Raw genomic sequence first — 27,259 nt, 5'->3', positions numbered from 1 at the left:
GATATTGCAACCTGAAAACAGGGAAGTAGTAGATTTTTAGAGAACTAAAACCTCTCTAAGGTTAGTGGGTTTGTCTTTCACAAACAGTCCACTATCTTATTAGCCATCTTCAGATATCTGTGGAAGAGGTTCTTATACCGAAGGTTGTGATGGCTCCTTTAGTGTTATTTAAAAATATATTGCCCTCAAAAGTGGAGTTTGTTTAAATGTTGATATTATTTGGAGGATCAGCTTACAAGACACTTTGCAAATGATCGAGCCCTCTTCTTATCAGAGTGGTAAAACTGAGGAAACATGTAGCTCAAGCCCAGTCCTTCCCTCTACATGTTCTGAAAGGCACGACTATTTCAGGCAAAAGTGAACATGAAGACCCCTCTTTGGTGAATCTCAGGCCTGTAACCTAGCCTCCTCTCTAACTATTTCTTTCAAAGTTTCTCCTCACATCAATATTCAGATTCTCATTTCCAGTCTCAAATCTGCCCATGCTACACGAAGCCAAATCATAGTCTTGAACACCTGTTTAAAACAATGAACTTCAAGACTACACAGGGTTCTTCCCAGCCAGCCAGAAGTTTATGGTTTGTGTTTAAATTATTATGGTGACACAGTACAGCAATCTATTCTACCTGTCGAAATCAAGTTACACACATCTAGGACATACAGCCGGCTTGCAGCTGCTTTCACCCTGTGCTTTCTTCACACCAGTCTAACAGTCAGGAACAAGGAGAGTCCCAGGAGAGATGGGAGCTAAGCAGCCATTAGGACTGACAGAAGACAGTCAGCGGGCACAAGGGATAGGAACCAGTTAGGTGTCAAATGTGAGGAAAACCACTCGACACTCAGGGTCGTGGGAAACAGGATCATGGCCAAGAATAACGGAAAGTCACTGAGCAGGAGTGACCACAGTTAGTCCATAGTCAAGAGCAAAGAGAGATGGTCAAAGGTCAGGAGTGATGGAAGCAACATCATGGTTGTGAGTGAGAGGAGATAGTCAACGGTCAGGGGGAATGGGGGACAAGGTAAATGAGATAGTGGCAGATTTCCATTTGAAACCAGCCCTATGAAGAGATACTAAGAATTTCCAGCATTCTATATCTCTTTTGAGAGACACAGCATCCTCCTTCTTGAAGAATATATCCTGAATATTTCTTACACCGTACATTTTGTTTTTTAAGAGGGAGAATACATTAAAATTTACAAGACTTGAATATGTCTTTATTTTGCACTCATTTTATCTTTTTCAGAATTTCATATGCAACTACTGTACTTACATCACTTCCTGTCTCCTTTCTCCTGCCCAACAGCATTCATGACTCCTCCTCTCTATTTTCTGACTTCCTGTTCAATTATTATTATTAGATACTTCTGTATACAAATAATCTGCTAAGTGCATTTAATGTTACTCTTGTTTGTATGTTTAGGGATGACCTTTACCACCCTTTTCTGTCCAAAGAATTTAACATCATACGACACAAATAATCATTTATCCATGCTCACTGCCACTATACTCACAGTTAACATGAACTGGAAACAGCCTACATGTCCTACAACAGACAAATGAATAAGGAAAATGTGGCATATCTGCATGATGAAATACTAGTCAGTCATAAAGAAAAGGGATCTCAGTTTTTTTAAGTGTTTTTCTACCGTATCTCTCATTTATACTGTTTCTAACCCAATTTTTATAGATGTCTGCACTTGCCTTAACTCCACAATATTCTTACCTATCATGGATTATGTGAGTCTTGATAACGTTCCTTGACATAAATTTTATTGGGAACTCGCTGAGTTGCTGAGATTTGTGGACTGTTAGCTTCCATCATATATGAGGGGACAATTTAATCATTGTCTTTGCAAAATGTCTCCCCCTCATGTTTTACCTCAGTGAGAGTGCAACGGGTTACTTGGAACTGACTCTCAACTCACAAATAGTATATTTAAAATTTTTTTGTGTTTAATTTTGTATGTTTTCTGTTGGTGTAGTCAATTAAATAACCTTTACCTGTGCATCTTTCCATATGACTTCTGTACAGAGTATTTTATTCCAGACTCTGACAAATAAAAATCCCAATACTGTTATCTGGGACATTCAAGTAACTGGGTTTCTTGTTAATATGAAGGAACACACTTCTGTTACTATTCCAATGTCTGTATCTGTTAGTAGCAGCATCTCGGGTAAGATCCAGTTGATTGACATCTCTTATCAGTGTGGCTCTCAATCTGATCTTCTCTGCACACATAGTGACCTTGGGACATTGAAATGTTTTGCATTTTCCTTTTTTGAGTTCTGAACTTCTTCATATTCCTATAAATGCTACCAGTTCTCTACTTAGTCACCACGAAGTCACCGGAAGGTAATTTAATTCTTTGGACACCTTCCTTTAAGACCTGCTGACAAAAAATAGGGCATTTAACCTAGTGCCAATTATGCTCCAAGAGCCTCTCGGTACTCTATTGCATGAAAACAGAGGAAATTTGTAGCCTCCCTGTGTAAGACTGGCATGTATTTCCTTCCTTAACTGAGTACCAGAAACTATTTTCTCTTGTGCCTTTAAATGGCTCTTTCTCTGATCTTCAGTAAGGTTTGTACGCAGATTCCCTTCTGTACTCTTCGTTAAATAAGAGACTATGCCCCTGAGGAAAACCCTTCTTGTAGATTAGCCTAGAAATTTCAGTGACACTTGTGTAGCCATCTTCCCACCACCATTTCTGTCTTCCTGTATAATAAACAGTAATTTCCCTCCCTTTCCCAAAGATAGTAGTTCAAATAGTCTGCGTGAAGGCTACTTCAGCGTAGTGTACCACTCCCCAGATGTGGGGCTCTCAGGCTACATTCACTCTATCTTGGAATAGCCTCAGATTGAGATTAACAACTGAGCTGGAAAGAGCTTTAACTAATGGGACATATAATTGACCATTCCGAGGAGGGTTCATCAGTCCTTTCACATGGGCTGTCCACGTGACTTAATGCATCAGCATGTAGAGCATCAACTATCTTCCTAGAATGGGGGGTCCCTGTGACCCTGGGGGATACTGAAAGGGTTGTGGGGGTGGGAAGATGACATACTGAATCAGCATGGTGTTTAGAGGGAGGGCAGACCACCCAGGCCTGTATAAGCTCCCAGGTTGAATATGGGTTGGCAAAGCAACCAGGTAGACTGATGGCTCAAGTCAGCCCTGTAGAACACCCAAGATCAACTGGAATAAAAAGAAAAGCCTGTGGAGAAGTAACCACCACCAGCTGTCCACGGCTACATGCTGCTGAATTAGTTCCATGGGGATAAAACTGAAAGACTGGAGAAATACATGCAGATTTTTTTTTCTGCACTTGGAGAATAGGCTAAACAATAAAAGTAAGGCAGAGTGGAATCTAGAAAAGTGTCTACTAAGACCTTCGCCTTCACAGTTCCAACGGAAAAAAATAATGCAAATTAGGTTATAAAATATGCAATATGGAAACTGGCCAAAGACACCGGAGATAATATGTTCAAGTTGATGATAATTTGTTCAAGTGTATGCTCAGAGACTTGCAGTGAAGGACATTTTAAGAAATATAAACTAGTACTAAATATCCTTTTTCTCTGATATATAGATGTTGCTCTGATTCATGGAGAACAAGTATTCGTGAAAACACTGGATCTATGACTCCAAGTTTATTAAAATGTACACCATCAGACATTAATAGCCTTACTTTTAGAATAGCAAATCACTGATTCATATAACACGTCTGAATTGTTAGGAAAATTATCATATAGTTTTATAACTTTGTCCTGAGGAGCCTAGATTAATAATTTATAACCTTTAATTAAATGAAGTTTATTAAATGTTTTTAAATGTCTAAAAGCATATAAAGTCTCCTGAGGGGGCTCAGCTAGTCAGTTTGGAAACTGAAATCAGAACACTCATAGTTCATTTAGTTTCTGCAATAAAGGTTTTATATAGCATTTGTAATGGAGCGTCAGCTGGGAAGGACTCACGGACTTGAAGGCAGTGAAACTTTACACTGAGTCGTGAATTAAATAACAAAATAACCTTGTGGTGATTTTAGAACGGAGGAGAGAAGACAGAATAGACACCAGGATAGAAGTGATGTTCATACTACAGTGAACTGCTTGCAGGAAATAAATGACAGGAGATTCAAACCTCCCCCACTGAGGCTTGGCACTAGGTGAAATGGGAAGGTGGCTCTTAAGCATATCGGAAGACTTCCCATGTGCACTCACGAGCTGAGCTATTAATGTTTTCGTTGACTTCTTTTTACCATGAAGAGGAAAAGAATTCCATGCACAGAACACACCCCCAAAAGAAAACCTCATTAGAAGTGTTAGAAACATCATTATGTGTTCTGATGGAAGTCTGAAGATAAAGTGTAGAAAGAAACAAGGACGACTGATGCATAACACCACACTAGTGAAGGCTCCTGGAGTCTCCCCACTGCACTGTAAGGGAAACATGTTCCTCCTGATGTCTGGTTGCATGAAAATGGAAAATCTACTACTATGGCATATATATATATATAAAGTATATATAATGTATATTATATATTGTATATATGGCATTATATATATCCCACACTCACATACAGTGGGATCCTATCCACTCTTTAAAAAGAAGGGAATTGCAAAAAATGTAAACATTTCCCAAAGAAGATTATATTAAATGAAACAAAGCAAACACAAAGTATCACCTAATCCCACTGGTTTGTGGAGTTGAAACTTGAACTAATAGATGTTACCTTAGACTGCATGCCATGACACAGATTTTGGGTGCTCATCAAAAGACAGCAATTGTCAGTTATATAGGGGGCACAGGCTCAAGCATGGATTCTAGTGAGTACTATGGCACCTATAATTATAACAACATTATATTCTTGATAATTGATTAGATTAGATTTGCTCGTTCTTATCACAAAATGCAAAGTATGGGAGGTTAGAAGTTGTATTTAATTTAAGCCATCTCAAGATATCTATGGATTTCAAAATATATTGGACAACTGAATTTTAGAATTTTGTCAGTTACAATAGAAGATAACGTATAATGAGAGCATATCACCCAAAGACCCATCAATATAAACTTTGTGGCCATACTTCATTTATAATCATTACCTATTCAATATCTGTCCCTTCAACATGGGAAAATGGTGCAGAAGGGACTGCTACACTGCAGTCTACCTCTGAGAAGATGCCAGCCCAAAGTTGGATTAGAATGTGTTTGTTTATGACTGAATTGACCAAGATCACAAGTCATAGCTCCTTGGGTGGAAAAGTCGGGTTGCTTAATGTAAGGTAATTTCCCCCTAAAAGGTATTCATGGTCAGAAACAAGTATAAGACACTGATGTAGGATGACTAGCAAACTGGTAAATCCATTGATGTCTACAGTGTTGTTATGTTTTGGGCAGTGTTGCACTTTTGCTGCTATTGTTCCTTTATTTATGTGTCTGTGTAACTATTATAAATCCAATCCAACATCCTTCTAGTACTTAAATGTATCTCTCATGGTAAAATGTCTGAAAATATTCCAGCAAATAGTGTGAGAGAAGTCATCGATGGGAGGTATGGAGATGGAAGCTATGGAAGAAATCTTTGCCAGAGTTCCTGGCTTGCTCCCACCTTTTGTGTTTGCCTCGCTGGATGGCCAGGCTTTTGCATCTCCTATCTCCTGTCTCAGTCTCCTGTGTGGATTTTTATTCCTCCTGACTTCCTCTCTTGACAAAATGTCTTCCAAGGCAGAGTGAATGAGAAGCATTCCTGTAAGACTTTTAAAAGCTCTCTATTTTAGCATATACGCGCCTAGAGAATTATGGGGCTGGGTATGAGAGTAGAGGATGTCCAGGAAGGAAATAATTCCCTCTCAAAGATTCACAATAATGGATTTTGCTATCTCTGCTTGTCAGTGTTGCTGTTGAGAACATGAACACTTGCAAGAGGTATTAACTTGAGGAAAATCTTTTTCTACTTTCTCCCAGGATGTGTGTTGAATCTCCTCTGGATTGCTCCTGGAACAAACTTTTGGGTGATTTTTCTTAGTCTAATAGCTATGTTCAGAAAATCCGAGGAATGTTCAGCAGAATTTTCTGTGAAGTATGCGTTTCAGTACAATCATTCTACTGCATATTTTTAATGCTTTCCCCTCTTATTTTCGAATTTTTTTCTAAATGGTGTTTTTTTATTATTGTTTACTTGTTACTCACATACTAAATTCTCTACCTCTCCCCAAGCTGCCGCTCTTAACCTTTCTCTTCTACTTTTTTGCTACATTATTTCCTGCTCTCCTGTTTCCAAATATTCTTTCCTTTAATCTTTGTTTGCTCTTCTTCTTGGGTTTATAATTTCTAAGAGACATATATGTCATGAAAGTCCCTTTCATTGTCCTCTACTATTTTATTTATGAAATTATTTCTACTTTCCATTATTTCAGTGGTTTTACTCTTTCTAAATTTCACAGTTATTTTCTATATGTGGTGGACTCTTCCAGGGCATAGAGTCTTAGAAAATATTCCAGTTCTATATCCAGTAGTTCATACTAGTACTGAGAACAGAAATGTGAATACAGTCTGAGTGGGGAACCTGGTTTGTGTTTTCCACAGATAGTCCTGAGTGTTTACAGTGAGTACCACACGGCATCCCATGAAAGAAGAGTGTAAAGAGTTAGCTGTCTTCTTCCACAAAAGCTGTGCTATCCTCTGCCTGGACTTCTATTCCCACACACCTTTGATGATGAATTCCGTATAATGCCTTACGACCTAATTGTTCTTCATTCTTTGGACATCCATTTTCTGGAGTGTGATGAGTAACTTGCTATTTTGTCCATCTACTACATCACTCCCACCTACTGTGAAGCTCTATGATAGTTTTCACAATAGGCCTCTAGGTTTCACTAACTTGGAGAAATCATTGTTTCTTTCATCATAGGAATAATTAGAGTCACTCTGCCAACTGATGTTTCACAGCCTTGGTCAGTCACAGGTGTTTATTCATCCTCTCTGCATTTATACATTGTATTCCTTTAAAAACGTTTCTTTGCCTTTTGAGCCAGGGAAGAGGGGTTACTACACATTCAATTTACCCTGTTTATTCACAGTCCAGTTTAATTTCTAAAGGAAACTTGAGAATTTCGTACCACAGGAGGACACCTAAGAAGAATGGTGAACTGTGACCCTCCTGCACTCTGTCCTCACTGTGGAACTCTCTGAGCTAGAATGTTCTGATTTGCGCAGGTTGGTCCCTCTGATCTCACTGAAAGCATGAACACTTCCTACATCAAGGTGCTTGCCATATTCCTGCTTTAGAACTTTTTTTTCCCTGATGTCTGATTTGGTCAATTTTCCTCCTGTGTCCTCTATTTCTGGAATTTGGGTTCATACTTTATTTTATTTTGAGCAAATCAGTGGGTGAGAAATAAAGATAGCAGTCAATTTTCAGGCATGTACTCTTTACAGGAGAAATTTTAACTACTCAACCTTTTGGGGGACCAGTGCTCTGTCTCTCCATAGCTTCTGCTCCTGTTGTTGACTGCATTTGACTGTGTGGATTTAGTGATGTATATTCCTAATGGTACCACTTGCTCCAACCTGCCCTCTTTCTCACTCTTATCTAAGAACACCCAGTTCTACCCATAACCAAAGCTTCTAACTGGATATTGGAGGACTGTCCATATCTTTAGGCATCCCAACATGCATGCATAGATTCAATATTTTCTCCATGTACCAGCCATTCTGTCTCCAGAGGAAACCTTATTCTTACAAGCACCAGTGTTAACACAATCAAGTCAGCTTCTTGTAAAATGAGAGGATCAAAGATCACTGCTGTCTCTGTCTTCAGGTATTAAGACAATGGTTTCATGGTCTCTAATATACTTTCAATCAGGGAGCAAAATGACGGTTAAAGAAATGTTGGTCATTATTATTACATACAGCATACAAGATGGCGGTCTTTCTATCTCAGTATCTCATGCAAATGTAGTATGTTTCATCCTAGTGTCTCTTACATGTATCATTGAGAGTTTGAGTTACACATAATCCTTCTTATATGACCTTCCTTCTTATATAACACCTAATTCCCATTTCACACGAATGGGTTGACTTCACAGCCACCACCTTTCTGGCAATGTTAACTCTATCCCACTGATATATGTGCAAGGCACATCTGAAGAGAGGGCGGTGAAATGACAGGGTGATAATAGGAATCTTACAGCCAAGTGTCCAGCAAATGTGGGGAAAACAAGCCATGATGTCAAGACGGAAAGGAACAAATCAATGGCACCTGCTTGGCTGCGTAGACCTCATCGGAGAGTCAAAAACTATGGCAAAGAGCTGTCTATGAAAGTTTACAAAGCTGACAGATAAATGTTTTAAACAGCCACGGTGTCATTCTGGGTCACCTAGCAAGACAGCAGATGACAGGAATCAGCACTCTGAAGCAGACTCTCAGGCACCTTTCCAGAGCAGTTTCAATGAAATGTAACAAAGCATCCTTTTCTGACCAAGTCTTGTATTCGGCAGGCTCTAATCCGTGTGCTGCGCACTTCATCTCGGCAAAGGCCTTGTTAGCGGTTTAAGGTATGTTAGTGTGTAAATTATCATTCACTTAATTCAGCTGAGAGACAGACGCCTGGAAATTAGGAAAACCATGTTTCTGAGTCGATCAAGGTGATTTTAGTTCCAATGGGCTTAATTAAAAGATTAAAAATACTATCATATTTGCCACTGTTAGCTCTACAAGTAATTTCTCAAAAATTATAATTATTTGTAAATATATTAGGCTATAGACTATAAGTCTGTAGAAAACAAGACTGAGGAGTATGTATTTTGAGATTTTTTTCCCCAGGTAACGAGCTGGATGTACACATGTGGTAGGAGTGCCTGTTATACTTATGGCCATGGCACGTAACAGTGTCAGGCAATGTGTTAAGCATTTATTTACAAGCACTGTTCATATTATTCCAGGTTCCACAGCCTTTCCAAGGACAGTGAACATAACAGTGGAGGCTGTTGAACTCACTTAACTCCATCATTATTTTTCTTCCTTGAACTGTATCCATTATCTTGAAGACTATTTCTCCTCACTTGGTATAGAATGTCCTCAATAGAGGATGAATGAGAATAGATGGGTCAAGAAGTAGAAAATTATTATTTTTAGCTGAATGCTTCACATGACGTTACTTACTCATTCTTTATAGCAACAAAGCAAGCATTTAATTATTTGAGACAGCTCAGAAATACAGAGGCTAAGTGGTTCCCACAAAGATAATTAGACCTGAAGGTCTAACCCAGTCTAAATGTTCAGAATCCTACGGTTTCAGAACTCTAAGCCTAATCCCATACACTGTTTTTATATAGACTGCTGACTCATAACTGAAGTCATAACTGAAATATAAATTTCTTTAATTAGGAACGCATGAGACTCATTTTTTCATACTCTCCTTTAACATTTCTCCCACTCCATAAACCCCCATGTGGAAATAAAATGACAGGATTTCCTAGACACAGGAAGAATTGCCACTGTGCTGTTCAAATTCATACCCCAATGGAAATAATTCCTTCTAAGAACAATCCTTAACTTTTAAGACGGTTGCTGTCAAATCTGGGAATATCCGACAAAGGCAATGGCAGGGGCGAAGTGTCCTTCTCCAACACTCTCACAGTAGTGGAGAAAGTAGCCTGCTGATATTTAATGGGCAAAAGAGGAAAGACTTACTTCGGAGAAAATCAAGACTCCCACATTCTCAAAAGAACTTTGCACACAATCATCGGCCCTCACTGCTCCAAAACCCACTCTCTCCTCTCTGTGTCTCCTGATCCCAGAGTCAAGAAAACCACCTCTGCATTTCAATTCTATGGCAATAAATCTCATCTCTCTATGGTGCTCATGCCACTTGCTCTGTGTAGGTGAATTTCTCATCTTAGCCTGAGAGGAACTGACTGCCACACTCACACCAATGATACTTTCTTGTATTCACTTAACTATATAGGTTTCTTGTTCCTTTAACTGTCTGTGTCCTGACTGTAGAATCCATACATAGCTTTATTATTTTTCTTTCACCTAGTACAGAATATACTCGATTAACAGTGAGTGAATAGATGGCCGATAAGCAAAGAATGTTCCTAACAAATTTTAGAGCGAAGGCAAACTTCTCTGGCCAAGAGAAAACCACTGGGTCGTGTTCTTCTTCCACTGGGTCTCCTCTCCCAAAGTCCTAGGTCTAAATTGTGAGTTCCACATTTAGAAATACTGTTTTAAAATTGAGATGCCTTTCCTATGTACTATTATCTTACCTCTTTTTGCATCAAAATCACCCATTCTCCCATAATTTTCCCTCTTGCTGACATAAAATCAGTTGGTACTTGTTTGAAAGGTAGGTATATCTTAGTCTCTTATGGGTAGGAAATATCTCTCTTTTTTGATGACATCACAGTTCTTAAGAGTTATCTCACTGGGTCACTGGAAACAAAAATTTGTCGGTAAAAAGTGGTACTAGAGAATTTTTCTTGCTTGCTTAAACTCATATTATTGAAACGTTGAAGAAACTCCACCTTTGTAGCACTAGCAAACATGTCTGCAGACACTTTCACCCTTGCTTGCTGGCAATGAATGGCAAGTTACAATTATTTTTACATAATTTTTTATTCAAAAGCAAAATTATATTGTCTGCATTCAAAGCTCTTGCATCTACTCATATTATGAACAAATGAAAACTGTTACAAGAAGAAGTTAATAGGAAAAGAAACATGATTGCTTAAAGGATTCTACATGGCACTGAGTAATATAGGCAGGGAACAAATGGATATAAAATGAAGCCAGGCACCAATCCTGCTGATGGGCTTAAATCTAGCCAGAGAGTTGAACATTTACTACAAGTTAGGCTGTCAACATGGAAAGAAGGAAATATGAATGAAACTTATAGACAACTTATCAGAGAAGAGGGCAGTGGAGAGGAAAGTACTCAGAGACCATGACAGACATACACATGGTTATTGGGAGACAATAAAACCCACAGACTGTGTGTAAGAGTGGAGGAATGCCGTTACGGTAAACATGAATGTAACATACCACACTGTGATGGGAAATGATGGTGTTACATGGGTACAGGACAGAAAGCACACGTACTTGTTCTGGGTAAGTGAATGGAGCAGGGGCCAGACTATCAGCCAAACAACTCGCTTTTCAAAGAGGTCACCATTCAACAAAGGATCCTGTGTTTCTTTGTTATTGAAAGCACTGGACTGTCTCAGTTACTTCTATACTATTAGTAAAATCCCTTCAGTAAGTTTTTTTATCTCTCTCTGTTTCACTGACAAATATTTGATAAGAACGATTATTTGGAGAAATCTCAGGAGGCATAGTGTAAATAAACGTGGCCTGTGTATAAAGTTACACTATTACGTCTTTAGTTTGCCTGTTCCTACGCATCATGGCCACCCCCCATGCTTTTTCATAACTAAGTACACAGTGAAATCCCTCATGGCCATAGAACGTAGAACTGTTGGTCATTGTATCAACATAAACAGCCTTGGTTCCCTCTGTTTTCCTCTTCTTCCTGACAATACTTCATTAATTTGTGATCCATAACATTTAAACCCTCTTTCCCCCATCGCCCCAAGGTGATTTTGTTCATCTGCCTAATTTACCTTGTTTTGTTGTGTTTTTTTTTCATGGACTAGAACTATATTTCGATTCCATCTGTCCATTGAGTCTAATTTAATCATGAAGTCTATCTACTGAGCTGTATGCCCTCAGCTCCAAATGCATGCACTCTTTATATAACTGAACACCTGCACATAAATCATCACCATAAACATTAAGCACATTTCCGTAGACATTTTCATTGCTCCTGTGAGTCCTGATATTGACTAATGGGTCTCGGGTTATCATTAGTGCAACACCAGATAATTGAGTCACTACTATACTTGTTCCTGATGGGATAATGTAAGGGTGTTGTCATCTATGCAATAGCAGCTACAGTCTCTGTGAATTTCCTTCACTGTGACAGAGGAGTGAACGGACAGTCAGGAGGTTAAGTAAGCAAGTTAAGACTGTTCAATGACCCAGTGGTATAGCATGAAGACCAAGAGAGACGGCCTTGAGCTCTGTACCATTATTGATAAGGTATTTAATATTCATATACATGTCAAGTCTTGCTTTTCATCTGTGAAACCTATTTTCCCCAGTTTAGGAAACAGCAGTCAAAACCTGAACATTGTCATATTAATATCTTGAAATCCAAATGAGACAAGAGAACCTGATGTATTGTTCTTTTCTTACACTACTGTGTGTTCAGTTTTAAAGTCTCTTTACTACAGTGGCTTCGCGGTTTGAACATATCCGTGTGATCCGTTCTCAGATCAACATCAAAAGACTGAATTTAAACCTGTCTTCAAGCTGTGACGGTTTTTTTATTTTCTTTTCCCTTTACTATTTTCCCCATTTTGAAATCCCTCTTCCGGGAACAAATTAAGCGTGGTTTGACAAGGAAGACGTTCATATTTGCCTCTTGATAATCAAACAGGAAGTTGTAGGGATGCTGTGCTGATGAACTTGCCGCAGTGTGAATCATTTTACATTGCAGCGACATGAACTGTGCCGGGGCCTCCCTGCTCCACAGTCTCCATCCTTCCACAGCCCCCAGAACGTGGAACGTCGTACTGGGTGTGCATCACTGAGCTTGCGGGCTGTTTTCAGTTATCAAGAACAGCTTACCAGATGTTCCTGGTACACTGAATTTGTCACACTGCAGACAAGCTAATATCATTATGTGAGACCACAGGGGAAAAAAATAAAAGACTCCACATTTAATCCAGAGTCAGTACCATGAGACCCATCAAGGCAGTTGGGTTTGCTCGTGATACAGCAGCTTCTGGCAAATGAGCACCTCATAACAACTTAGTTATAATGGGCGGCAGGATTCTACACCATAAGCTCGACTCCATTAAAGTGAATTCAAGTGCATGAATTCATGTACAAGTATAACCTTAGCATCTGTCTACCCACAACCAACATTTTGTGTGTGCCTTTTTAGGAACAGCCAAATTATCCTCCTGTCCCCCGAAACCAGGTACTAAAATTTCCATCACCTGCAGCTTTACCTGGAAGGAAGAGGAGGACAGACTGGCAATAGCCCCTGGGCTGTACACAGGGCTGCAGCCTGCTTGTGAATTTGGCAGCTATTTCATACCTATTAGGCCAATTTTTGCCCAAACAATTTTCCCTTGCTAATCAAGTGGGGAAAGCAATAGTCTAGGAGGAAATTAAATAGTCAACAAGATATGTGTACCTAATAAACACTACAGAACCGGTTATTTAGTCAAATCAAATGATTTAATCCAATCCCGTCTCACTCAGCATGGAGGACCTATTTTAATAAACGTAGGCGATGCCTTCTTGGCATAGAAGTAATGTCCCATTTTCCTTCCTGAAGTGACACAAATGATCTCTAGGGAGAGAGGAGATAATACCAATATTTTAACTGTTACTTCTGTTTTTACAGATGAGGGAACAGGACTAGAATATCAATACACATCTAGATACTTATTTAATCAAATATGTTTTCATGCAGTTTTATGTGCAGGATAGTTAAGTGTTTCTGTGAACAATCGAATTTTCTTCTCACTTCTATACCTTAACCAGAAGGCATCCACCGATCTCTGGAGAGTGCTTTCCCTTTCACAGCTCAGTCCTTCCCTCTGGAAACCTCAGTATGCATAAAATTGAGTACCATAAATATCAGAATAGATTTATTATTTCGTGTGTGTGTGTGTGTGTGTGTGTGTGTGTGTGTGTGTAGGTGCACATCTGTATGTACGTATATGTGGCCATGTGTGAGTGTACAAAGAACAAAGTCTTAAGTGTTATCCCTCAGAAACTGCCTATCTTGCTTTTTGACTAAGGATCTCTCTTTTTTTTTAATATATTTTTTCTTTATTAACTTGAGTATTTCTTATTTACATTTTGATTGTTATTTCCTTTCCTGGTTTCCAGGCCAACATCCCCCTAACCCTTCCCTCTCCCCTTCTATAATGTGGTACATCTACACAACGGAGTAAGGATCTCTTACAGACCCTCATAGGCCTGTAGCTCACTGAATAAGGCAGGCTGGAAGGCTAGTGATGCTTAGAGATCTCGTCTTCGTCTTCCCAAATCTGGGACTCTGAATGAGCAACACAACATTTGGCTTTTACACAGTTTCTGAGAACTAAATTTAGTTCCTTATGCCATCAAAACAAGCACTTTCTTTATTATATCTCAAGCCCGAGATTCTAAATCCATACAACTGAACTTCATGTGATCCTTCTTAATCTAGGCACCATGCTTTCACAAGCTCAAGGCTGGGTGGCATCGAGATTACGTAGACCATTTTCCTTGGACAGCTACAAAGAACAGCACCTCAAACTTATCAACCATCAGCCTTAGTCCTCAAAAGCACAGTGTACCTTCTGAGCATCTGTGGCTCCATTCCTGTTTACCATTGGATTAACCACAGCATCCCGCTTCTGCTCTTAGCATTCACTCCATGCAGCGTGAAATTCTTTCATGTTCTGTGACTGAGATGGGGCACTTCACCATGGTTTGTGTAGGTCTTCCAATTATGACACATCTGCTGTTTTTGTTTGTTGATTCCATTTACCCAACATTGTAATTACAAACAGTTCAGATACTACTCCAGATACAGCATGGACAGTATGAAGTCCATAAGTACCAACATGTGTCTTACCATCTGAATTGGACTCCTTTTGGAGTAAGTTAATAATATGAGTTTTTATAACTTTGACAAGTAGCAGTAGCAAATGAGATCTCAATTAAACTATTTTATAATGTTCTGCTGAACCAGACGTCTCTATACCATATACCCTACAGTTGACAGCTTTCTGTCTACAGAGAAGGCTGCACATATATCCTTCCATTTGTATATCTTCATTGCTCTTTCCTAGTTTTTAGCATTTTGTATGCTCAAAACATGTTTGTATCAACTATATAGATATTATCATATGTTTGTGTTTACTCCGAAGACATTGGTCTAATTCCTTGATTATAGATTTGAATAGAAAATGCATAGCTTATTGGCTCCTGACACTTATGTACTAAGAATGATCCACCAACAGTATATTACTGTGAATCATAAGCACATGCCCCATAGACACCATTTGCATATAAAGGTCAGCCCTATTGGATGAGTCTCTAGCATATGGAGGGAGTGCACTGTGTTGTCAATATCGTCTTAATGGCTTTCTATCTTTGGAAAGTCAGGCAGTCAATTATATGCATATTTGCATGCAAGGAGCAACTGTTCATCACTGTATGATAATTGTCTTCAGAGGCCCTATTATTAAGACAGAAAACCTTAGAAGAACGAATATCCAAACTTCTTCCATGGCCTGTTTTTCACGCCTCTGGCTGAAATTGGTATATTATCTTCCCTTTCCACACTGAGCCAACCAACTAAGTCTGGGGCGGGGGGGGGGTGGGCAGCAGCTGTCTCTAGACCAAGCTACACAACAATCCCATGGACGATGGACACAAAGGTTCAAACTTATAAATGGATTGCTTTGATGCTTTAAAACACTAGGCTATTTTCTGACATGCAAACCACGGTTAACTGGCACATTTATAACCTATAAAACTCAATGAGCATATATATTCTTGCTCAAAGGGCTTCTATTCACAATTGAATTAACAGAGGCTGGGGGCTGCCAGATCACAGACATGAAGAAGCTAGGCCAGGGTCTCAGGTGACAATTCACCTGAGCCAGTCTGGTCTGCTCCTCCTCAGCTAAAATATACTTCCTGACTCGCACTGGAGAGCCCCACAGGACAGACAACAAAATCCTATTCATTTATAAGGGATCAGAAAATGGGAGCTTTTAATTCTGCAGTTATGGAGACGAAGGTGGAGAGGGAGTGAATGACTAGACTGTGGAGTTTTAAAGCCCACTTGGGACATAACCAAGGAAAAGAAAAATGAAGTAAAGCTAGCACCAGAGCTGGTTCTAATCCATTCTTAAAATATATTATTCCAATAGGGAGGCAAACCAGTGAGTGAAGGAAAAACCAATACAAAAGTAGAAAAGGAAGAAGCTGGAAACGGCAGAAAACCACTCTCGGTCTGCTTGGTTGACAAGTTTTCTGCAAGAGCGGTGAGTATCAAGCATGGTAGAGTAACACAGTTCATAACCATCACTAAGCTCAGCTGCATTCTTCGTAAGGAATGCGTATCTAATTTGAGACTCATATAGTTGGCACTCAAAAGATTGTAAATATATATATTGTTCAAAGCAAACAGAGCAGTACCACAATATTAAAAATCAAGGTTCACCACTCCAGTGGCCCTGAGCCAACACACGTGCTTTCCCTTGGTCAAAAGTACCCAATGATATACTGGAGTTTGCAAACCAATTCAAGGTCGAGGACAGACCTGGGCCGTTGCCAGTGCCAGCTCCTAAGACCCACCTGCAGGCCCTTAGCCAAATGGTCTTGGGATTCCAGGGTCACTGCCTCCAGTTAGTTACCTTGAAATTTCGTTCTTTAATTCCTCCCTATCTCCACCTCTCTAGTTAAGCTTTCTAGTTCTTTCGTTGTCGTCGTCATCGTTGACGTTGTCGTTTTTTTTTTTGTTTTTTTGTTTTTGGCAGAAGTACTCCATGGCAATGTACACACATTCCATCTTCAACCTCAGCAACTACATTTAATTACATTTAACAACTCAACATTAAATACAGTATCTCTTGAAGAAACTCTATTAATGCTGATGAAAATTACCAGAAATTGGTTCAGAAGGAGCATGAGGGCTTGAAATCAACTGAGGCAGATGTGATTCATAATGAAGGAACATGTGACTTGTGAGGAAGCTAGGCAATAAGTAATCCTATCTGAAGCAGCTCTTCTTAGAGGAACATACACTCCTGGATGTTATACCCTGTGTCTAAAATGGCAGGTGACACTCTGGGGTGGGGGGCAGGGATGTTAGTATTTGCTTTATATTCCAACAATCAGACAGGTGACACACACTTGAAAAGAGCTTTTGTTTTTAAGAGTTTTCAATTTTGTGGTTGAGAGATTTCCTGCATGTCTATGTGCACTGCTTGTGCACTTGGTAACCATGGAGGTCAGAACACGACATCGCATCCCGTGCAACTGGATGGTTATGTGTGGTTGAGAACTGAACCTGAGTCTTCTGTAAGAACAACAAGTATTCATCTTAACCATTAAGCCATCTCTCCAGTCCACAAATCAGCATCTTATTAAAACATCTAAAATAAAAAGTGGTAAAGTGATGGTTTGAAGGAGAATGACTCTCATATTTTAAAACTTGCTCCCAGGTTGGTGAAACCCTTTGAAAGGATTTGGATGTGTGTGGCCTTGTTAGAAGAGGAGTTTCACTGGGAACATGGAGGTTTCAAAAACCTGTGCCATTGCCCGTGATGATCTCTCTCTCTCTCTCCCCCCCTCTCTCCCCCCTCCTTGTCTCACTTTCTTCCTCTCTCCTTCTCTGTCTCCTGTCTCTGCCCCACCCCCACCCCCATCTGGAGCTTGTGCATTAAGACATAAACTCTCATCTGCTGCTCGAGCTCCACATTTGCCTGCTTCCATACTCCCCATCAAGATGGCCATGGACTCTAACCCTCTGAAACTGTCAGGCCACAATAAACTCTTCCTTCTATAAGCTTCCTTAGTCATGATGTTTAGCACAGCAGTAGGAGAGTAAGGTAAAAGGTCAATGAAATCAACCAGGTCCACCAAAAGTCACACACACCAACTCTGCATTTTTATTCCTAGGAAAAATATCTCTCATATCTCTACATAATATACGCATGCTGTGAACAAGTCACTGTGTAATTAGCCACACTGTAATGTTTATCAACTCCCTAGAGCTTGCAGCTTATATTAAAACGATGTGCATTGAGTATAATCAAACTTATCAAATCTGGTTAGTGAGATGGCTCAGAAGTTGTAAGAACTTACTTCTCATACAGAGAACCCAATCGAGTTCTGTTGCCGCCACCCACAGTGGGCAGCTCACAACCGTTATTACTTTAGCTCCAGGAGATCCAACATGCTGCTTGGCGCTCCGAGGGCACCTGTACTCAGGTATGCTTATTTACACATAGACACGCACACTACATGCATTGTTAAAAATAAAAATTATCTTGAAAAGAAGATTATGTGTGTTCTCGATAGAAGTCTACCTGATATTACCCAGTGCTAAAGCAGGGACCCCATTAGCCCATTTTGCCTTATTTGAGGGAACAAGGGTAACAGCATGACTACTCTCTCTCACAAGATATAATATTGGGCTGTTGTAAGTGATAACCTTGACTATTCACTATTTTCCTTTGTTTTTAAAAATCTAGGGAACAAAGTACAACACTGTTTAGCGTAGTATACGTATGCCTTCATTTACTCATTCATCAAATAAACCTGGCAAAGATACAGATGATGAAATGGAAAAAAAATTAAGACAAAAATCCTCACCCTCATAATGTATATATTCTAAGTGGAGAAATCAGAGAATGTCTTAGTTAGGTTTTCTATTCCTGTGATTAAACACCATGAACATAAAACAACGTGTGCAGGGAAGGGTTTATTTGGCTTACACTTCCACACTGTACTTCAACCATGAAGGAATCCAGAGTTATCTCTCCGTGCAGGTAACTCTAGCTTGTGTAGAACTACTCTAAAAAACAACCGGGAACTGGTGTAATGCATAAAGGCACAGAACAATAATTCAGGACAAAGAAGACGACAGGGAAGGATCCTCTAGAACAATCCTCGGGAGATATGAACCACGATGTGAAAAGATGGCGAGAGGAACATAGGTCCTTCTGGGCTGGAGGCAAGAAAGAAGGGAGCTGAAATAGCAAGGCAAGGAAAGTACAAAAGCAGAGGCCAAGGGCTGAGTGCATGCCCCAGCAAGACTTCCTGGGCTTGCAAACAGAGAAGCGGAAGCAAACTCAGCAGGGGGTGGGCGGACCTCAGGACCTAAGGAGAGCTAGGAGACAGCTGGAGATGGCCACTCAAAATATTACAGTGTTGCTCTGTGTTGAGTGATAAAACGACACATTTTATATTTTCTGTAGTTTTTTGTTGGCTTTCCTCTGGAAATAGTTTTTACTAACATTTACTAACAGTTACTTTGTGGGAGTCAGCTACTGCACCATAGGTCCTCCTTCTGATACCTGGATCCCCATCGGACTGCCTAATTCCTTCACCCTTGGTAACATTGTTATCTATGTGACATTTACTACCTTATTTAAGCACAGAGAGGGATTAAAATTAAACTTGTTGAATATAAAGTATTACAAAATATACAGTTGGTGAAAGCAGAAGTAGCTAACCAGGAGAACGCAGAAGTCTTAGACTGACCCAAACGGCCTTTCTCAGACTTCCTAGCTAGGCCTCTCCAGATTGGAAGAGTTGGGCCACTTGGACCCGATTTGTGACGGTTAAGCAAATGGTGTTTTAGACAATGAAACAATCTCACTCGTTTTCTTCTTTGTGTGGCTAACATTATAAAAGAAAAAAAGAAAAAAAAAACCCTGCCCAGGTAGCATTTTTCAACTTGGCATTTGTAAACCTCGTTTCTGGATCATATTTTCCTTTGGGATCACACTCAACCTGACTTACGCTTTCAAATGCTGAGAACTCCGTTTTGCATCTTTTGCTGTATCCACTTAATATAGAAAATTGTATTTAAAAATATCGCTCAGATTACTTTCTCATATCAAATACCTATGCTATATAACATGGAGGAGATAGGCAGCTGCACTACTTAAGGACTTAAAATTAACAGGTCACATATGGGTGTGATGTCAAGCAGTTTAACGGGTTATACTCATCTAAAATGTATTACATTGATTCCAAAAATTTGTGTCTATCCTATGTACCGAAAACGAAGCTTCACAGGTATTGGCTCTAATATTTTGGTGATATTATTATTAAATAATAATCAATATAGAACATATTGCCAAAGGTTAAAGTCTTTTAAGACTAGAACTCCTTCTTGTTTATTATTACAGTACTGGGAATCAAATCCAAGGCTGTGTGAATGCCAGGCAACAGCCCTGCCACTCAGCCAAGTCTCCAGCTTTTTAAGCCCTCTCAATGATAGACATTAGCATCCTTAAAAAGAAAGAAAGGTCTTCTTAAATGTAACATAAATTTTAAAGTTTTAATTCGATGGGATGTTGAACTAAAGGCTCACTTTCAAGAGTACGTGCAAGCTTTTCTGTGTGTGTGAGCATCTTTGAAATAAAACTTCTCTGAGAGGGAGCAACTAAAACCTTAAGATGGGAAACGGCATTTCTACCAGAATAGTATTGAAGTTGTAATAAACGTGCTTGCAAAGACCCTCCCCACCAAAAACTAAAATGAGAAGTTAGCTTTCTGTCTCTCTGTGGTGACTCTTCATCTTACTACCTACATAAAAGTAGTCATTTAGTATCCTCTGAAACAGATAACTAGTTCCAGGAAGTAATCAGGATGCAACTAAAACTGGGATGATTGATCTGAAATCATTTCCTGCCACTGTGAAATGTGACTCAGAGACGCTTCGGTCTGAAAGACAAGAGTGTAAACATTTTCTGAGTCTCCATGGAGCTCGGGTCACAACTATGTACTACACATGCATGCTACAGATAACGAAAGTTCCATCCCTGATTCCCTCCGGCAGTCTGTCATGCTGATCACCGTCACACTGCCTGTCTGCTTCTAATTGTTTTAATAACCTGTTAGTACTTCAAAAACTTTCTCAATGACAATGGTGGACCAGCTGAAATCCGAAGCCACTGTCAGATTGGGGCAAGGATCTTCTCAATGAAGTGTCTGAGGCAAAGCCAGTTAGAGACACTTGCATGCTGATGGCTTCCTATCATGACGGGATGCATGCAGCCCATTCACACCCCGCACCATTTATAATGATCAAAACATGCGGTTAGCCTATCGTGGTTCTACTGTAAAACTCTGAGAACCAAGCCACCTCTGCAACAGGTGAGTGACTGGCCGGCTATATTGGATTCTTGCATTTAATTCACATCTTTAAGCTGTTGGCAGATGTTTACTTTTTTTAAAAATCTCTATGGATATTTTCTTTCCAGCTCATTAAGGAAAGTTTTAAAAAGAACCAAGTTCCCCAACAAGACTACGCTTATTAACGAATTAAGACTTTTTGCCATAAAATCTAAATCACACACCTATGACCCCCTCCCCAAGTATTATTAAAAGCAATCATTGATCAGACATTATGGTCAGTGAGACGGCAGTTGAACAGTTGACCTCACAATCACTTTCTGTTTAGTTCCCTTACGAGGATCTCCCAAGTACAGTGCCCGTAAACTGAATAAACCGACCGTTGTGAGGTCAGGAATAAATTCTTACCATATATTCCAAACAGGACTCCCAGCCTGCAGTTAAGAAACTTGAAAAGCATAAGACACCGCAAGTAACAACGGAAGCATTGGGAAGTGAAGTGAGGTTAGTGTTTATTGTTCCTTTTACCTTTGCTGGACCTTGGAAATAAAGGGTCCTTAACAACTTGAACACTGTGGTCCCGGCAGGCAAGTCCACCAGTCCAGAGATAAAGAAGGGTTACTCCACCCTCCCCCAGGCAGAGCGGGCTGTTCCAGGCTTTCAACCCACCGGCTCCTCCCTCCAGTAAGGAAGGCTAAATGCAAGCAGAGGAGCTCAAAATCCAAGAAGGCAGAGAATAGCGGTCCAGAAAAAGTCAGGATGCAGAATTTCCACACTTTAATTTCTGCTTCCACTAGCAGTGTTCAGAGAAAGCAAAGCAAGATGCATCAGATAGCACAAGCCTAGTAGTGGCTGTCTTAAAAAGGAAAAGAATAGAGTTCAGTCAGGCACAAAGGTCTCCATGGCAACAGTGAATTTAGACCCCCACTGGCATTATTTATGCAACATTTCATCACAAAAGGACCCTCCCACTAGCCAGCACAGCAAATCCTAGTTTTCTACTCTTCCTTTCCTTTGCCCCAGATTTGTACCTGGATCTTTTAGCCATCCTTATTTGAAGAAACGGAGCAAGAAAAATAGCATCAACCAAAAGCATTGATGACAAACTAAGGTTCTCAGACCAATTCTAGATATTGGCTCCAGGGTGAATAAAAATCAAGATCGTATGTATTTCATATTACAGTCAACACAGTGTTAGTTTCAAAGATGGGCAGTTGCAGGATAAAGGTGCTTATTCTAAATATTTTTACTTTTGAAATGAGGCCGCAATCCAAACGATAAAATGAAGCAAAATTTAAGGTGCTCACCAGATGCCCAGAAAAATAGACCTGTCAGATGCTGACTTTGGAGCTAAATTTTATATATTGATACAATTCTTCACCTACTATAGCCGTCCTGTACCCAAGACACAATATTACCCTTCCAGTCCTAGCCTCAACGTCAAAAATAAATTCTGCAGTTTTAAAACATTTTAAATTTAACTGTGGGTCAAATGAATAGCAGGTCAAATTCACAACTACACGAGCCAAAGAAAGTTACTTAGAACTGAGGTTTGCACTCCTATGTAATGAGGTTGCTGTGAACATACACAGGCACTTGCTTCAATTCTACGATTGTAAAAAACAAGTTGTCAGGAGAATGTTGGTTGAAGCATAAAAGAAACAGTACCAGAAACCATCTTGCAGATATTCAACTTAAGGTCAGGTTACACAAGCAATTATGTGGTAGACTGGTTATTTTTCTATTGCTGTGAAAAAACACCATGGCCAAGGCAAGTTATAAAAGGGCGCATTTAATTTGGGGCTCATGCTGTAGAGGACAAGTGTCCATGACCATCATGTCAAGGAACAAGGTGGGCAAGCAGGGATCGTGCTGGAGCAGGAACTGAGAGTTCACATCTAGAAACACAAGTACGAGGCAGAGAGTTGAGACTGGCATGAGTTTTTGAAATCTCAAAGTTTTTCCCTAGCGGGCAACAAGATCACACTTCATAATCCTTTGCCAAACAGTTCTACCAACTGGGGACCAAGTATTCAAAAAACCTTTGGAGACCATTCTCATCAAACCACAGCACACAGGAACCTTGCAAAGTAAGACTGATTTTTTTTAAAGCAATGCAAGGTTATCAAAACATCAAAATTGGAGAGATTGTTCAGTGAGTAAAGGACTTGTAAAAGTCGAAAGTCTTGGGGTTGAATTCCCACGGCCCATGATAAATGGAGTGGGTCGGTAGGTTACATCTGTAATGGAAGAGACAACCCTAGTCATGGAGGGTGAAGACGAAGACAGGCCGATTCCTGAAGGTTTACAGTCCGGCTATCCTGATGTGCACAAGGCAGCAGCAAAAATGAAGACAGCCTGTCTCAAACATGGAGCACTCAAGGCTATGAGCTAATATCCACATTTATGCCATACCGCTCTGTGCCAGCTCTCTCTCTCTCTCTCTCTCTCTCTCTCTCTCTCTCTCTCTCTCTCTCTCTCTCTCTGTCTCTCTCTCTCATACACACACACACTGACACACATACATCTTACACGCATCTTATAAGCATATACACACAAATATACACACAATCTTACACACAATCTTACACACACACAATCTTACACACACACAATCTTACACACACACACACACACACACACACACACACACACACACCACATCACATATATACATCACAAAAGCACTTAAAACAATGAAGACTCTAGAACAGCTCAGGCGGTAAAATACTTAACCAGGAAGAACAAAGACAAAAGTTTAAGCCCCAAACCCTGCAAGTAAGACAAAGCCCTTTACATAAGGACAGAAGGGAAGAGTGCCTTCTACTCTGACTGTTCCTGGGACCCTTCCCAGGTTGGTAGGTGCAGGACCCAGAGGGATGCACTTAATGTCTCCAGCACTTCTGAGGGACTCATGCAGATGCCTTCCAACACTTAACATTGCAAAAAAGATGTGCAAAGCTGGGCAATTTCCCACCTGTAGACATATTATCCAGATAAAGAATGTTATAACAGCCGATGTGTCTTTCCCCAGCCAAGTCTTTCCTGTGTCTGTTACTGACTTTCTGCTGCTTTTCTGTGATTTTTCTTCCCCCTGCTCTGCACTCCTGCTCAGCTCCCATTTCTCCAGGGTTTGTTTTTCCTCTGGATGCTTCCGAGATGACTTCAGTTGTGCAATGGGTTTCTTACTTCTTTCTCTTCTTCCATTCTCTGTGAATTCAGTTATCTTCTTCACACCTTGCCTTACATCTTCTTTGATTTCTATTTTCATGGTTTTAAAATTTGTGCAGCTACAGTAAAGACCATAGTTAACCTTCTCTAACAGTCCTGGGAAGTAATGACTTTGCTCCAGAATAATTTCGGGGCATTTTGGCTATCATCGAATCTCTCCTCTTTCTGCTTCATTTCCCCCTTTTTAATTTTATAGCACCCAAACTGTTATAATTTGTATTTGTATTTATATGTCAGCATTTGCATTGTGGAAACTCTATCTTAGCTGATGTCTGTAGCAGTAGGTTCGGAAAGGAAGCCTGTGATGCCCGGTCCCAGGGAAGCAGCTAATGAGGCCACCTCAATTACAGTTCCAACCCCAACAGTGCGCTGCCTCACTGGAGTTTGACCTGAGGCTCCCTGCCTTTGTGTCCAGTCATCTTGGCATTCCAGCTAACAATTCAAGTTAGGAATCTCTCCTCCCAATATCCTGCCCCTGTCCACTCCTGTCCTCTGATGTAAGTTAAATGTATGTTCTCATGTTCTCAGGAAGATATACCTAAATCCAGCATAACATCATTCCAGGCACACTCCATTCCTAGCGTGATTAAAAATGGATTTTTATTCTCTCATTTTGGTATTTGGTTCTCTTTAGTGTGCACAGAAAAAGAGTAGAATTAACTCAAACTTGTGAGATTGAAAAAAAAGAAATTGGTTTAAAGTAAATCCTAAACACACATTAATAGTTATGACAAATTCAACACAATTTGTAATTAAAAAAATAAACTTTTAGTGGCTTGCAAGTACAATTACATGGCGGATCCCACACTCTAGTACACAACACAGGGTCCTGGGTTCAAACCCCAGGCATCACAATACAGGAAGGGACACTGGCAAACTAGGAGAACAGTGGAATCCCTGGATTTGATGGTGACAACCCAGTATCTTAAGCAATGGAAAACAAGAACAATGTTTAATTTTGGCCTTGATGTTTCTCCATTCTAAATTCCAAGATACAAAATACGTGACTACTCAATAAATTTGATGAATTAGAGAAAAATGACAGTCCATCCAGAACTCACTCACTGTGATGCTCCCGACAGTCTTTATGCTACAGCACTGTTGTGTCTCAGAACCACAATAGATACAGAAGGATATGTGTGCACAATAGATTGCTACTCAATAAAGAAAGCACATCAGCAGAAGTCACACTAGATATTAAGACTGAGTCTAGACAAGTAATAGCGAGACAGCTGTTATTGAAAACTTAGGAACATGTTTGTATTTGTGTGTTACACACAGAAATGCAGTCCTGGGGGAGGGAGGATGGCCACAGGTAATTCAGGAGTGAGTAGTCCAAGTGCATGATATCCTCGATTGAAAATGTCTTCATTAAACCCATCACTACGAACAACAAATACATGCTAATAAAACGATTTTTATAAATACAAGAAAACTTAATCGTGCTAATTGCTCAGTATTCCTAGAAGTTGGCAGGTGACCCAAGATACATTCTCAACAGTTAAAGCCCACAGCAAACACTCCACAAACACCAGTTGACTGAGGACATTGATATTTCAGTATGCATAATAAATTATATCATACACAGTTTGACTCCATGTACTAAAGATGAACCACATCCTATAAAAAGTAGTGAATTACTTTCAAAGCTAGATTTTCGGATGCTGGAACAGAAAGGTGCATTTTAAAATGAGAGCATGACTTAGCTACTAAATCACGACTCAAAGACATTAGAACCTCAGATATTGTCAGCAAGGTCACTAAAAAGAAAACAATTTTAGCTTTAAAAAAACTAAAGTCAGTGCTCAAGAGTAGAGAGGAATTGCTATGTGATATGGGATCATTAATTCAAAAAAATAATTTAGTCAGTTGTTGCCCCTTATACCATGACAGACACAAAGATATTTAACGACCTGGCTGTGTTTATCACCTAATGGTAAAGGCAGAAGAGAAAGGGAAGCAGTACAAAGCGGAATGCTCTGCCATTACAAACAGGTGGCTTCTCAGTGATGTACAATTAAGTGTCATACCTGCACGTACTTTTTCTATTTAGTAAAACTTTTGCCATTTCCATGATTCTTCTTTAAACTCACTTTGTTTTTTCACTTTTTGTGAGAATAAGAATTCCAGTATAAGAGCCTATAATTCTACTTATTATCCTTGCAGAGTCTAAGTTAGAGAATGACATGGGCCGGGCAGTCAAATTACCGAGTCTGCCGTCCAAGGGCCATGGAGAGGCTCCGGCATGAAGAAGCTGAAGCAATTAAATAATTGCAGGGAGTAACCGTTCTGGAGCCAGCTCAGCTTTTCCTGTGTAGGACTGCAGTCGTCTTTGCTGTCCATGGCCAAAGCAGATCGTAGCACGAGGCAAAGGGAAGGAAAGGAGAATGGGAAGAGGAAGGAAGCTGCATACCACGCTGGCCCTGCCTGGGATGTGACAGCTTCTCACACAAAACCAGAATCCCAGTGCCGTCCCTGCTTCCCGGAACCGTGGAAAGCTTGTTAGACACAGAAAGCAAGCCTCTTGTTGCCGAAACCAGAACTGCACGTGCTCACACACTAGCTCATATTTGTCCGTCGGTATAAACGTGAACTCTGTCATGCCAGATGCGGAGAATTGTAAATCTCGCTAATCAAATGTGTTCCGGTTACTACTTGCCCCATCAAGGTATCCAGGAGCCCGCAGTAAGCAAATTTCATGCTTTCTTCATTTTATCTCAACATAAAGCTCCCGCAATGGCAGATGAAGAGCAGACAACTTTAGCTACAGCTCTCCATCCTGGCATGGATCTAATTTCACTGTCTTAGGAGCATTCTGGTTTCTCATGAAGGATGTGAGCTTGCCCATCTTGGCAGGAGTGCTTCAATTCCTGATGTTGTAAATAATTAGGTCATAAAAATCCATGACATGTTCTGGGGAAAAACACAACTTGGAAGCAAGAACCCCTAGGCTACTAAATATACAATGGCAAGGGGGTAAGGTCAGAGCACACTTGAAAACACATTAATGAAGAAGAGGGAAAATAATAATATAAATGATGATGATGATGATGATGATGATGATGATGACGA

General features: G+C 40.0%; 1 protein-coding gene across 4 annotated transcripts in view; it reads right to left on the bottom strand.

Moving 5' to 3' along the window:
* The window catches only part of Ctnnd2 (catenin delta 2), an 843,638-nt gene that overhangs the window by 544,842 nt on the left and 271,537 nt on the right, over positions 1 to 27,259 (bottom strand). For 2 of the 4 annotated variants that reach the window (XM_087614127.1, XM_087614133.1), the window contains exon 1: positions 21,485 to 21,789. The gene's annotated coding sequence lies outside the window, so the exon portion shown is untranslated. 4 annotated transcript variants of the gene reach the window in all.

This window comes from Rattus norvegicus, chromosome 2, assembly GCF_021556685.1.
Source record: "Rattus norvegicus strain SHRSP/BbbUtx chromosome 2, alternate assembly SHRSP_T2T, whole genome shotgun sequence".
Classification (NCBI taxonomy): Eukaryota; Metazoa; Chordata; class Mammalia; order Rodentia; family Muridae; genus Rattus; species Rattus norvegicus.
Note: the sequence above shows the minus strand (reverse complement) of the source record. Positions and strands in the feature narration are given on the sequence as shown.